The 15,178-nt window shown below is 43.1% G+C and overlaps 1 protein-coding gene across 1 annotated transcript in view; it reads left to right on the forward strand.

Annotated features, from left to right (window-relative positions):
* The first annotated feature begins 1,598 nt into the window (after positions 1-1,598).
* Positions 1,599-15,178, forward strand: part of lhfpl2a (LHFPL tetraspan subfamily member 2a) — a 45,332-nt gene continuing 31,752 nt past the window's right edge. The window contains exon 1 of the mRNA XM_040156889.1: positions 1,599-2,062. The gene's annotated coding sequence lies outside the window, so the exon portion shown is untranslated. The remainder of the gene's footprint in view (positions 2,063-15,178) is intronic.

A 15,178-nucleotide genomic window follows, 5' to 3' on the forward strand; every position in this document is an offset into this window, starting at 1 on the left:
CAAAACAGAGCTACAAGAAGAGCGAATATTGGACTTACATTCTTGAAATGAATGCAAATGTTTTGCTTCCAATGCTTCGAATCTGCTCCGTGTGTAAAAAGGCAGCTGTCGGCTAAAGCGTTTGGCATATCAACTTTAGGTATACGTTGAGGGTATGTCAATGTTGTGTTTACGGTGGGGTCGTTCGCTAAAAGCTTATTGAAAGAGCCTGAGAGGCCGGGCGAACAATCACGACGTGACAACTCATTCTAGCTCTTCAGCACCGAATGTCGCCAGATGTGTTCACTTACTTGTGTGCGTGCTCAGGCACATGTGAACGGTGATGAGATTCCCGTATCTTAGGACAAAGAAAAAAAGTGAACAATTACGTATTCGGTGACTGCAAATCCTCAAACTGAACCAAGCGAAGTGATTCGAAAACGGCAAAGTGATGAATAATTTCCTTCCTTTAGTTTACATGCCCCCCTGCGCCGCACCCAGGTGGTCGAAAAAATCAGTTAATGCACGTTTAATGACAAAGTACCGAAGAAAACTCAACAAACATTCAAATTTCTAAGGGCAAAGCAATGTCGAGTAATTTATATTAATGGTCTTACTCGACACTATGGGGGTTTACAGGTTCCTCAAACGTGTAATGTTATAGACACAGGTTGTTTTATAAATGACTCATTACTAGATTTCTGGTTCTGTATTCCTTGGTCTGTCATCTCTCTCAATCTTTCCCGTTGGGTGACGGAGGAGAGTGAATCACTAATTAGAAAAGATCACTACTCACTACTCCAGCTGCACCCAAGAGCTTTGCAATGAAGCTAATTCCCGTGATGTTTGCATAGGAGTCATTCAGAGGGCTCACACTCCAGTGTGAGAAATATTGGCTTTAGGCAGTTTGGTTTTTTTGGGGGGATTTCTTCATTACCTCCGCCAAGGAGGTCACGATTTCAGTCGTGTCTGCCTGTCGCTTTCTTTTTCAGCGGGATTACGCAAAAAGCACAGAACCAATTTGCACCGAACTCGATGGAGGGATGGGGCTCGGGCCACCGGAAGAACCCAATTTTTGGGGCAGATCCGGATCCTTCACTGTGAATTTGAATTTTTTCCTCTGAAATCTGGTGGGGGGTTTTTGACGCTGGCCTTGGTGGGGAGGGGGTATGTGCTCCACTGAGTGCCCCTCCAGTTCCACCTGAAAAATGGACAATGCATTTCCAGAGCTTGGAAAACTGTTCAGTCCCTTTACAGAGGTCAAAGAAGTTAATTCGTCGGTGAGTAAAAGTTGTGCATTCAAAATTTCGGCAGAAGCAAAAGTACAGAGATATAATCGGCAAAGTATGAAAAGTAAAACTCCTCATTACATGGAAAAATGGACCCTATTGTAGGAGTGTATTATTAAATGCAGGATTTATTTAAAATTTGGATGCATGTGTAAGCAGCCTTTCCCTGTTGTGACTGGCCAAAATGGAGCTAATTATAATGACTATACTGCTGGGTAGTTTAATCTATAATAATGCATTATTATTATGCATCCTTCCGAAATGTAGCAGGCTGTGTGAAGGGGCAACAACCCCGAATCCTCCAGTGCAAGTACCGCAGAGATTCCACTTCAATTTCCCTTCCACCGCTGCACGTTTCACGGCCTCCGACGATGCAGCGGCGGTCGCTCGCGTTGCATTCGATCACCTACGGTGTTGCCGCTGGATAGATCGTTCATTACCACGAGTGCAGTGCGAGTCGCAGAGAAGGAGCGATTGGTGGATGGGGGAGGGAGCTACCGGAGCAGTCACTCCCATCCCAACAGTAGTCTGCCTGGGCAAGAGAGAGAGGGGACGGAGCCAGCCATTCATTCTTCTGCGGTCCCGGAGAAAACGTGGAGGATGAAGAAGGGACACTGAGGAGGGAAAAGAAGAAGAAGAAGAAGGAGGAAAAACAAACAAGCCCCATCGAGTCAGGATCGAGTCCGACAGCCCGACCTGAACTGCAACAAACCTCGGGGAAGGCACAGGCAAGATCCCTCAACTTGCTGGATTTCAGAGGCGTCGCTTCAAAATCGCACAGCCAGCAGTTACACGTAAGTAGCGGGGGCACTTAAAACAACCGGGGATACAGGAGAGAACAGCTGTTTTCAAAAAACAAACAAACAAAAAAACACAAACAAACACCTCCTAGTACAGAGAGATTATCCGGCTACGAGACAAGTCCTCGATGGACAAAGTCAGACACAGATATTGTGATTTCCACCAAACGTCCTCCACTTCTCTAGCTGTGGCACTTTCTCCCAGAGCTCGGTCGGAAAACTCGTGGCAGGAAAGCCGAGCAGGGCGATGCTTTGCCAGGCAACGCGGCACATTGCGACCCTCATGCGTTACCAAGCGGGACAATGCACATGGTGCGACAGAACAGATGCGTGCGAGGATGGCACTGGGTTTTCTCCTCAGTCGGACCCGAGTCGTCAAAAGACGGCCTTTGTCAAAGGAGCAGTCGGTTTCATTTCATGGTAGAGGCACCAAGTTTTCACATTTGAGAAGCTTAAACGGGGAAATGTTTGGATTTCTACACAAAAATGACTTAAAATGAATGATTCTCAAAACAACTTGATCTTCAGCTCCAAGGACAATAAGCAGTGGTTGTAGCCCCTGTTGAATGCAAAATTCAACCCATAAACCCATTTTGTTTCTTTCATTGATCCATTTGTCCTTTGCTCTGTCAATTGTTACCCAGTAAAAGTCTTATTAAAGGTGGAACAGGCCCTCATCTGAAACGTTAAGTCTCTCGTTTGTCTGTAAATTGGCAGAAAGGGGTGAGAAAAGCCCGACGCAGTTTCCCAGAGCTCAGGTCAATGTTGTGCCGCAAACGCTCCAGAACCCAAAGATATTCAGCTTTCGATCAAATAAGACAAAGTAAAGCAACAAACCCTCACAACCGAGAATCTGGAACAAGGTAGTGTTTTGTTTTTTTTTTTTTTTCTTGTGACAGGCTCAAAGGGGTTTTTGGCAGTCGAATAACTGAGTCATTTTCTTAGCTCCTCATGCAACCGAGTTTCAATTCTCCATTTAAAAAAAAAAAAAGCTCCATCAAAAGCATCATTAACCCCGAACACCTGCTGATTTATCGTGTGAGCCAGTTGGATATATTGGTGGCTCTAAGGTTGCTCTGCCATTGTCGGTAAGCGAAGGTCCGTCAGCGGTCTTGACAAAGCGCGACACAGATTCTGGTCTTGTTTTTCGTGTTGTGTTTCAACAGTGAACCCGAGAACTGGTCCCACCTGTAAACCGGTGTTTGTGGGTGAAAGAGACAGGTCTCCTGAGGGCAGAGACCTTTTTACCTACGAAGTCTCTGGACCACTGTGTAACCAGAGTCAGGGGCGGTGCCATGTATTTGAGGAAAGCCCTACTTTGCTTGTTCTGAATGTCTCTCCCAACAATCAGCTGATTTTTTTCTTTTTTTTTTTTTCTTCACACGTGTGATGCTCTTTATTCCGGCGTTTTAATAGACACAGTGTTCATGAGAGATGTACCACCACCAAACCTCAGTCCCTGATTCATTGCGGTTGGAAAGATCAGAGCCGTATGATCTGTCTTTTCCCATGTGGCTTTTGCTCTCTCTGTCCGTAAATTAACACTGTAGATGTCAGTATAGCTTTTTGAAGTTTAACATAGTAGATTTGAATGTGCTAAATTGCTGTAGGTCAATGTATCGTTGTCACTTTATGACCGGCAGCGCAGTTGCAGCAGTGACGGCACTGCTTGGTTTCGGCCACGAGTCCGTGTTCGGTAATTAGCTTGAGCCATTTCTTTGTAATTTCTCTTTTCTTAGAGGCGTGCAACTGAGCTTCAGATGTTTAATGATGCTCATGTCATCGGTGAATGAGTGAGTAGCATTAAAGATGGCGGTTGGTTGGACTCCGCTGTCAGGGATTGCCAGTGGTTTGAGCTTATGTTCCAGTGCACATGGTCCCTCAGGGCTCCGTGTTTGAGAGAAAAAAAAAAAAAAAAGCCTGGCCTTCATTCATCACGACCCTGCAGATCGTTCCTTTCCTCCTTTTAGGCCACAAGAAAAGCAAAAATACTTGAGTTTCTCTCCCTTGGCAGCCTGGCAGCGCAGATGCTTTGGAAAACTCCTTTAATGTTTTTTTTTTTTTTCTCTCTCTCCTCTCCTCTCCCTAAACAGAATGGTTGGTAAACTTTCAAAGCATGGAAAAAATATTACCAGCCTCGCTTTTTGTCCGGTGCAGATGATGCAGCTGGCAATACTTTTACTTCTGTAAAAAAATAAATAAAACAAAAGTTTAACTGCTAACCCATTCATGCAGACCACATCAGCTGCCTCTCTGGGCTTTAATGGCAGTGCTCATGTCATGATTCCAGGATCCTGGCTACAGTTTATGGGGTTGGTCAGTATATTTCTCCCGGAATGAGGACTAAGAAGTGGAGGATGTGAGCTACATCTTCTCCGTGCATTTGGATCCGAAACGAACACTTACTTTTATGCGTCTCTGAGTGTAAATATCGCTGAGAGGTCTGCTGATGGAAATCAGACCTGGGCACTATCAGCGTGTGCTTGAAACCAAAGCCAGGGCCTTAGTCTCCCCATGACCAAAGTGTGAAATCCACTAATTTGAGCGGCTGCTCCTGTGTCAGAGGTTGAACCAGATGACTCCGGCCGGCTGGGACCGAAATCTGGAAAAACAGCATGTTACAGCAAAGCCCCGCTCTGGCCCTGATAACAAGGCTGGTTTATTTGCACCATATTTCTTCACACTACTGTAACTGGTGCACTTGTGCATACGACAGCAACATCTGTTTTTGGCAATCGGCGCTTTTTTTTTTGGTTTGTTTTTTTTGGGTCACTATCTCACCCCACGGTATTCTTTTGTCTCTCAGCGAGCGCGGTCAATAAAACTTTTAAACAGGAGCATCCAGGAAGGGCTCTAATGAAACCAACACATCGCAAAGGTTTTTTTTTTTTTTTTTAATACGTGTCTTGTTACGGTAAGATTGTTTATTTGGCTATAAAGTTGACGTAATGTGAGGAAGACATACTTAAAATTGAGACCAAGCTTAACTGGGTCACATTACGTTATAGGGTTTTCCATTCCAAACTCCTAAAAGGAGTATTTCTTGAGTGAATTAAAAGCAGCCGTGTGTCTGAGTTAGTTTCTGTTTTATAGAGATGCTTCAGAGACGGGCTCTTTCACCGGCTCTGGAAAGGTCTGCAAGGCACACAGGAAGAGCGAGACCACCGCGAGGCTTTGTTCTTGAACACTTTCTTCTGTTGTCTGATGTCACTTTTTGAAAGAAAAAAAAAAAGATCATGTTCAGATCACTTGAAACCAACCTGTCATTAGTTCACATGAGTTAGAACCCAAGCCACGTAGCCAGCGGTATCCTGTAATACATTGTAGAGGTCACGCTGTGTCGTATACAAGGTCAGCAAACAGCCTTACTCCTCTCCTATCCACAACTCTTTATCCAGACCTCTCGGATGTTCTGGTGTCACGGTTTATCTGCTCAGCTCGGCCCGCACTACTTTTCTTAATTTTCCGTTCGCAAAGAGAACAACAGCAGCCTAGTTAGCCGGTAGGGCAACAGTGCATGCAGTGGGCTGGGTGGACAGAGCCCTTTCACTAACGCTCCTCTCTCTAGACCAGTGCGTGGCCCGCTGCACTTGTAGTTTGTTCCTTTCCAATTTGAACGAATCATTGCAGATCAAATATCACATTTCCCCCCACTTTCAAACAGTAGTTTGAATTTCGAATGCGGGGGGGGGGGGCAGCCTCAGGAGGGCGGGGCGAGATCACCTGAGGTCAATATTGTGATTGACGCATTTAGCTCGGCGACGATTAATGAAACACTATCATATTAAATAAACGTGTGCATGAGATCCTCTTCACGGTGGACGGCTCTGTATCCCACAATAAACAGAAAATGTGAATCAGTCAGAATCAACAATTATGAGTGATTGATATGTAACAAACTTTTAAATGTTTGTTTGTTAAAAAGTTGAATCCAGCTAAAATGGGGCTCTGTGTCTCATCTGCTGTAAATCAAAATCTTTTATTTTTTCTGCACCAGCTCTTTCCCAACTGTTCTTGTCCCGAGCTGCACTTCACAAACATCTTACTATATTTTGTCTGAGAGTTAAACTAGACATTTGTGGCTAGTTACGTTGCCTTAAACTGCTAGGTGGGACATCGCCAACCCCGTTTCTAATGTGACCCCACATAGCAAACTCTGACCCGTTGTTTACTTCAGCCTAAGGAATTCAATTTGTTATTGGACTAAATATTCACTCATTTATCTACCGTGCTCCCGTTCCTGAAATTAGGTTGGGTAGAGAGTCGTAATGTCGTACTTTTTTTGATTAACTGCCGAGCCCTGAAAACCATAGTCTGCCTCACCACTTCACCTCGGTGCGTCCGCTTTCAGGATCAACCTTTCTGACTTTTCATGGGCACCTGCAGCAAGTCGAGAGTTGTCGTGCAGCTTGCCGGAGAGCAAAACAAGGCCCGAGCCACGTCACATCCATGTGAAATGTGACAGTGTCCAGAAGCCTTTACGTGATGACCTTTCCCATGTGACCTCCTGTTTCTGTTCTTGCTCTCAAACAACCGACCCAACTCTCCAAACCCTGCATAGCCCTCCGAATGATACTTGACAAAACTTTCTCGGCCTCTACGTCCCCTCCCCTCCCTCCCCTCCATGCTACACTGTGGGGCAGTCATGCATGCTGATTAGATTAGGCAGCGCTGGAGCTAATCACCCTTCTCTCTGCTCTCCCCCTGCTATTCTTCGTTTGCCTGGTCACTCTTTTTTTTTTTTTTTTTTTTTTTCCCTCTCCATCCTGGGGGCCCACCCCGTGGCTCCCGGAGATGAGCCTCTCCTGGGGGTACATCTTCCTCCAACAGCTCTCCAGCCTGCTGTTTACTGGGAAACCAGCAGGGTGGGGTCCTGGCAATAACAAAGGCCTCACCCTACACTTGTCCACTCTATCAATAGAGGGCTGACTGTAGGCTTGTGTGGAACATACCCTCCCTTAGAAAGAAAGAGGCATCCAAAGAAGAGAATGACTTGTGGAGGCCGGGACGGGGGGGGGCAGTCTAGGACCCTCCTGTCGGGTGAAATGAGGAGAAAGAATCTGCAGTGGGTTTTGTTCCTTTGTGGCGAGCTGGGGGTCAGTCTCGGGGGAATGCACGGCAGACAGACGGTGGGTTATGCAGCTGCAAGGCCTCCAGCGCTTTATCTAGTCCCTGAGCAACTGCAGGCTCATTAATCTCTGCTTGTTGTGTTCAGCATTAACTTGAGTTTATGTCTCTCGGTCAGCGCTGCATCTCGTGTTTACATCCCTGTCAGCCAGCCTTTCTCCTCACTGGCAAATGTTGTATCAGACACGTTTGAATATTGATTAAGCTGGAACCCAGAGGCTCTCTGGGACTCGGCCCTCACAGCTGCATGCTAATGATGAAAGATTATGACCTACCACAAAAGGCACACTGTGTGATAAGGCGGTATCATATGTTCAGTTTGGCTTAGGTCATGGAAAAGGCTTTAAACCGCATGAACGAGATTACACTAGATAACACATTGTGTTTGTGTCAGAGCTGAAAGTCATAGTTTGCTTTCATGTTACTTTTGGTTCCTAGTTCATGTCAGAGAGAGAAAACAATGTGTACAAAGAGAGAGATTTATTACCAACTCAAAGAAGGGCTGCAACTGATGATTATTTCCTTAATTTAATCTGTTTATTTCATGGGCTTATTCATTTACCACTCTTGAGACTGTAAGCTAATTATGAAGCGTGAGGCAGCAAGCAGTTTGCTGTTTTAAAGGTAAAAGTAAAACAAACCTTCCACCAGAATCGCCAAAGTTTCTGAAATTAAGAAGTCACATCTCGTTTGTTAAATCTGTACACACTCAAAAATGTCAAAATAAGAGGTTCAGATAGCTTATTTTGTCCACAGAGCAGTCCAAAACCAAATGCGGTTTTAATTTACAGTGACATAAAACAGAAAAAAACAGTGAATCTCCGCGTTTAAGAAGCTGGAAGCAGCAAATATTTGGCGTTTCAAACTGATCCTGATCGCTTCAGCACTAGTTAAAAACAGGTCATGAAAAGTGGAGCGAGCTGACGTGAAGAGCTCAGCTGGGGAGCTGCTTACATCTTACATCTCTTAACGTCTTATTCTGCCTTCTGTCATGTAGATTAGGTATATACAGACATTTTTTCCCCCACATTTTCCACTCCATATTACAGCAACTGATTATAACTTCTGTATGTTTCTACATGTATTCTTTCTAGTGTCTGTAATCAGTCTGCTCACCAAGTCCATCCTCCTCCTGTGGGGAATTTTGATCAGGTCACTGCAGTTTATCCACTTGTTCGTTCATTTTGCGTATCGTTCCATTCATTCAGAAAAATCCCTGATTAGCCTCATACTGGTCAAGCTGGACAAGAGTCCTTTCACTTTCACTCGCGTTTGCTGCTAAATCTCAGCCCAACTCACACAGCTGAGAAGTCCCCCAGCTGCTGGGAGCCCACATTACTCACAACCAGAGATGTGATTCCCTGTGTTTGGGTTCTGGTTTCACCAGCACCATGGAAACCCTATTTTGGTTTGGACTGGCAGACTGTCACCGGTCATTATCACCGCTGCAGCCAAAGTAGCCGGAGCGCAGCAGGCCCAACAGCTATAATGTTTTCTCTGTCCTTGTCTACTTCCTGCTTTGGCAGACCTAGTTTTCACGAAGGTGACTCATTCTAAATATAAGGCAGGTCACTGGTTTGACCTATCCCGTTCACATTACTAGCTGAATTCACAGTAAATGACCGCTTAGCTTCCTCAGCCACTGTTGTTTTGCCTGTCAAGCCTTCCGTTTTCACACATTACGTAAGCAGTCCACAATGCTAACCTGAGGTGGAAGAAGTAGTCAGACCCTTTTAGTTAAATAAAAGTACCAGTACCACACTGTAAAAATAATCCATTCCGAGTAAAAGTTTGGCATTGAAAATTTTATTTAAGTATGAGATTATAATCAGGAAAATGTACTCTACAGAGAAAAAGTGGCAGTTGTAATTGTTACACTTTTATATATTATATCATTAGATCATTATTAATCATTGGTGTAAGTAATGTGTCAGTAGTATTTTGTTGTTGTAGTTGGTTGAGGTAGAGCTGTTTCATATGAGACCGTGTCATTTATAACCTCCGCAAAGGAGGTTTGTTTGTTTATTTGTCAGCAGGATTAGGCAAAAAGCACTGGACTGATTTGGACCAAACTTGGTGGAGGGATGGGGCGTGGGCCAGGGCAGAACCCATTCAATTTTTGTGCGGATCTGGTTAAAGGGGAGGACCCAGGAATTTTTTTTTTCTTTTCTTTTTTTCTTTGTCACTTTCTTTAACATTGCGAGTTAGGGCATTTTTCGCCTCAGCAGGGTCAGGCGCAAAAAATGCAACATTTCCTGAATATATAAATATAAAATAGCAAGAAAAAAAAATACTCAAGTAAAGTACAAGTACCTCGAATTTGCAGTTAAGTACAGTACATGAGTAAATATCAGCTAAATTTGAACAGGGATTTATCACTTAAATTTCTGAGGAGTTTTTAAAACAATGGATCTTGATTTCAGACAGAGGTAGGAAAAAGCAGGCTTCTCCTTTCTAGCTGGTAACTGTTGATTTTTTTGGCTAAAATGTCAACTGTCGCTGTCAGATTTGATCAACTGTAGCTAGCTAGCTAGTTAAGCTAACGTTAACTCCGCGAGTTGGTCGAAGACGCTGTCGCCTGCTGATTTCTAAAAGTCTCCAGCTGAGACATTTAAAAACGAGAATCTTGTGAAATTGATTCTAAAATATTCTCTCGATAGCGACATAAATTATGTCTTGAAAAGACCGCGGTTAAAGCTAACGGGTCCCCGGGCAAGAAGGTCTGCACCCTCAGCCGCTGACGATCCACGTAGAAGACACGTAGGTTAAATAAAGTCACAGAAATGCTCTTGTTTTGCAGTGTAGAGCTAGTTAGTCCTGGTATTACAAGGAAAAATGTAAGATCAGACTGTTAATATGTTAACATAACCCTGTTTGACTCCCGAGCTTACTTGGACAAGCAAGATAAAGGCTTTATTTGTTCATATTTTCAAACCGGATGTTTTTGTAGGTTTTGGAAAAGCTTAAAATGTCTCCGTTTGGGGAAGGGGTTTAGTGAAAACGCTTCTGGTGGTTTAGTATAAAACGCTTGTGTAAAACCCTGGCAAACTCTGAGTGGCTATCTCCATTTAATCTTAACTCTGTCACTGAGAGGCCCTTGTCACCCAGATTCACCCAATGGCCTGTGCAGCTGTGAATTGATTTGTAGCGAGAGGATTCTCCAGGTGAGGGTGACTGCTCAGCTAGACTGGGCAGGGATAATGTTACAGCACCAGTGGGACCACACAGACATGCACACAAGCCTCAGTACAAAAGTCGCAAGATTTGCCTATTGCGATATGTCCCCCCCCCCCCCCAGTGGTTTATGCGTGAATTAAGAGATTTTATACACAAGGCCATGACTTTAAACCAGATCAGACTACATCCCAAAAGTCCAGCCGGTACACCGAGCTGATATGAATAGGTTTAATTGAATTTAACCGGACTTTGCCAACCACTTCCTATTTGAGTCAATCTCAGGTGTGATCAGCACCAACGTGGCTCGGGTAACAATAAACTCAGACACAGTTTCAGGTTCAGCTGAAGAGACGCCTTCCCCTCTCTCCTAAGTTATAACATCTCCGCTGTCCAAAGCTGTTTTGTTTTTGCCAGGAAAGCATCTTTGCAACAATAGTTCACTGTTGTTGTGGAGTTTCTGCTGCAGTCAGTGTTTCACTGTTGAAAAACAGTGCTACTGTTTCATTTTTTTTTTTCCAACCGTCATTCTTTTTATTGGCCTTTGCTTTGACTCATCCAAAACCTTTACAAAACACGCATACTTGCTTTGGGAAAAAAAAAAAAAAACCCCAGAATGCAGGGAATGAGGCATTTCTTTGTTTGCTGTTGTTATTTGGGACGGCCCTGCGCGGCAAAGTGGTGTTTGCCATCTGAAGACGGCCGGGAGTCTCTCGCTGCATGGAGAGGGAGAGTAAATACAGGCACGAGAAAAGTGAGTCATGGAGGGCAGTAATAATAGTGGAGGGAGACAGAAAACGGGCATAAAAGGAAAACAAGGCCGAGAGTGATTAAGAGACAGCCAGAGAAGACAGCAAAGAGCAGAAAACTGGAGACAAAAACAAAGAGAGGTAAGGCTGTTGTTTCACAATTAACTGGAGCAGCCCTGGGTCAGACATCTGTGATCCATCTCCCAGGGGTAGGCGTCTGGAGCTGCCTTAGCACCCTGACTGTCTCATTCTCCCCCTCATTCCTCTTTTTTCCAAACCTCCAGCGGCTCGCTTCCTTCCCTTAGATGACTCCTCTAGCTGCCCCAGTGATCATCTTTTGTTGATAGCCGCCCCTGACCTCCGTCCATTCATCTATCCATCCGTCAGCTTACCTAAACATTTACACTGGCGAGTTACAGTCAATTTATGTAATATAAGACTATAAGAAGATATATAAGAAGATAATACGCATACTAATGGGGATTTGGCAACTGCTTTGGCTTTCTATCCACAGTACGAGAGCTTTTGGTAAACGGTCTCCGGGGTGGATACATTTGAAAATACCTTGTCACACACATAGAGAGTCGAAAGGTGTAAGAAAACCACATTCAAAATCCCATTAAGAGTTCAAACATTGATAACAGCTAAAAAATCCGGCCTTGGATCAGAGCGTTTCTCAACAGTATGTCAAGTGTCTCACTTGATGGCGTTTAAATCTTAAAACAATCCAACAATCTGATTAATGTTGTTTATTCGATACTTGTGTTTTTAGCGTCCCTTATCGAACACCATATCCGATAAACCCTAGATGTTCGCGGTGCTTTCTAGACAGCAGAGGTTACACTAGTGGGTTGAGAGAATGAATTTAGAAGAGAGGGCTGGCGAGTTTTACGGCTCAAACCACTTTGTGATGAAATAAGTACCCACGCTGCCATGCTTGTGATTTTATTCCGTGGGAGCTGTAGTTTTTCCGATTTTGCGTTTGAGTTACTGAAGCTAATGGAATGGAGGCTAGCCCAGACGTGACGGGACGACCTCAGCTCTCTATTAGTAAAGGAAAATGGAGCTTTTCCAAAACGCGGACATACAATAGACATGTGACAAACCTTTAACACACACTTCCGACGTCCGTTTGTTTCCCTCAGGTGTTAAGACAACTGCCTGTGACTTTATGTGTGTGACTGTCTTTTTCTTTTTTTTTTTTTCTCTCCCCTGATAATAATTTCAACTCATGGCATTTGCTGAGACCAGATGCTGATCCAACACCAGTGCTCTCTTTTTCCCTAATTTAAAAAATCTGTACACCTCAAGGCTTGGAGCTGATGGGAATGTTTGTGTATGAGGTAACGTGCCCACCATGACTGCATGAATGTAACTTATAGCAGAAACACTTCAAATTTTAATTACGTTGACAAAAAAAAAAATGAAATTAAAATCCATTATTCATGTCTGGCTGATTTACGATGTCCTTAAATCAGCGCTGATACTAATCCGGCAAATCAGATTGGAAAACATCTGGTGCTCACCATTTTATTGTGAGCCAAACCATCATTAAACTAAGGACAAAAAGAATAGAACGTAAGATTTATGTGTTGTTTTTAGGACAGCAGATTTTAAAGGGGCATTTCACCCAAATGACAGAAACCCCCTGCCACAAAAAAAAACCAAAACACATTTTTCCTCACTTACTGTTTGTGGAATCTAGCAATGCAGCCAATGTTGGCTTTATCTATTATAAGTATATTATCTCTGAGATTTCTGCCCTCTCCTCAGTACAATGAAGGTGAATGAGAGTTTGTTTATGGTGCTCACACAGTCGAAAACCCACATTGAAAAGTCTTTCCAGAAACAATGTCACAGTTTCCCTGGATAATCCATGGACCTCCCAGTCGGCAGGTTTCACTGGAACTTCTTTCCCCTAAACAAATAGTCCCTATGAAAACTGCTGACAGTGTGTTTTGTGGACTAAGTAACACGGACACTCTTTCTGGAAAGAAACATTCCTATTGATTTTTTTTTTTTTAAATGTCACTTTTCAGTGCTCCGCAAACACAATTCCATTCACTCCCGTCGTACACACTAAAAATCCGCGCCGATGTAGCACCAACACAGTAATGGGTTAACTTTACCCCCAGTACCAATCAATAGAAAAGACAGGACAAGACAAGGAGTTGTTTTGATCAACAGTAATAACATAAGATGCATTAAACCTTTATTGATCACCAGAGGGGAAACACAGGTGTCGCAGCCACCATGGACAGAAATAATTACAGATGATTAGAGAAGTGAAAAAACAAATACTTAGAAGTATATAAAAATATATAAAAAAAGAATAAAAATAGAAACTATAAAAGAGCAGTTAAATTATGTAGTATATATAAATAAACTAACAGTGCAGTACTGGGTCAGTGAGGTGACATAGTGATGTGTTTAGTAACAGCGAGGTCAAAATGTTATATTAAAAATTAATATTCTATTATATTAAGTAATAATACTCTGTATTTGCTTGCGTAAATAAAAATATAGTGTATTTTGCAATTAAAACAGTATAATTTATTAGCATACTATAGTATGGTGTAATATAATACAGTAAAATATAGTATGGAATAGAAAATATAAGGTGAAATGCGCTGATATGGCATAACATGATATGGTACAACTATATTATCTATAGTATATAGATTATATAGTGTATATAGAGTACAGCAATATCCAGTAGTGTAGAATATATTATAGAATAATATAGTATTATCTATAAAGTATAATGTAAACTTTATCTAGTTAGCTAATCTCATTGAGATTGAAATCTCATTTACAAGAGAAACAGTATGAGTATATTATACTATTTAAAAAAATAAGTCGGTTCTCACTGTTACTGGGTAAAGTTAACCCAGTATTGCGTTGTTGGTGTATTTACCCACACTACATCCATAATCAATAACATTTACATTTTTGAAATAACAACTAGCGGTAATTGAAAAACTATGCATGTAATTGAGAACCGGCCTTTTACAAAAAACATCTGTAAATGCGATGTGTTTGCTGAAAGCACCTGATTTTAAGGTGCAGTGCTGCCGTGTTGACATTGCTCAAATCGGGCAGTTTAATGGCAGGCACGCACTTAACCAGATTATGTAAACACTTGCGTGATCTTATCCGCCTCTCAGGATGGTTAGGCGCATTAAAGAAGCCGTTATGGGCTTGTTACTGCAGAACCGACGGATTCCAGGGAGCCAATGGCCTGTGACGCTGAACGGGAATCTCTATCACTGAAGGTTCACAGGTTCAGAGGCCTAGACAGAAAGATGATGCCTTTCTGTCTTTTTAGACGTGATAACGCAATTTGGCGAACGGGAGCCAGGCTGCAGCACATGGACAGTCCTGGAGAGGCGTGTGTGTGTGTGTGTGTGAAGAAGTGATTGTGTGTGTAAACTCATGCGAAACCCCTTTGCACATTATGTCTGTCATCATGTCTGGGAGAGACTTGGCCTGCATCCAGTCCAGAAAAATTAGCCTTCCATCCACATTAGAGAGCAGTTAATACACCTGTCTTTTATCACGTAGAGAGACCTCAGCGATGACTTCACCACTCCTGATCAAAGCAAACAGCACACACACGTGAACTAAAAGTCAGTTAAAGGTCATTATTTTTTTTTAAATCTCTTCCTCCTCTGTGATTCCGTATGTGTTGTTTTGCGTTTATTTTGAATAAGATTTATAAACCAGTCTTGCTGAATGACGCTCTGCGGCCATCTGTTGTGTTTCAGATTGAGCTAACAGACTAATCACTGCACGGTGATGTCATTCTGTGTGCGGTCTGCGGGTTACAGGCAGGACACACACACACAAACATCCATGTATGCATCGTGCAGGCACACACACACACACACACACACACGCACCTAAGAGGAAATTGGATAGAGTGTGGATAATCTTTACATTAGTGCAGAGTGTGTAATCAGCGTGCGCCTGAGGGGAGTAAAGCACACCTTGTGTTTTTCCTTTACAGACCAAGTCCTTTTTTAATAGCCCGGCTTGTGCTGCGGTGTTAAGTGTTTTT

Source organism: Xiphias gladius, chromosome 20 (assembly GCF_016859285.1).
Source record: "Xiphias gladius isolate SHS-SW01 ecotype Sanya breed wild chromosome 20, ASM1685928v1, whole genome shotgun sequence".
NCBI classification, from domain to species: Eukaryota; Metazoa; Chordata; class Actinopteri; order Istiophoriformes; family Xiphiidae; genus Xiphias; species Xiphias gladius.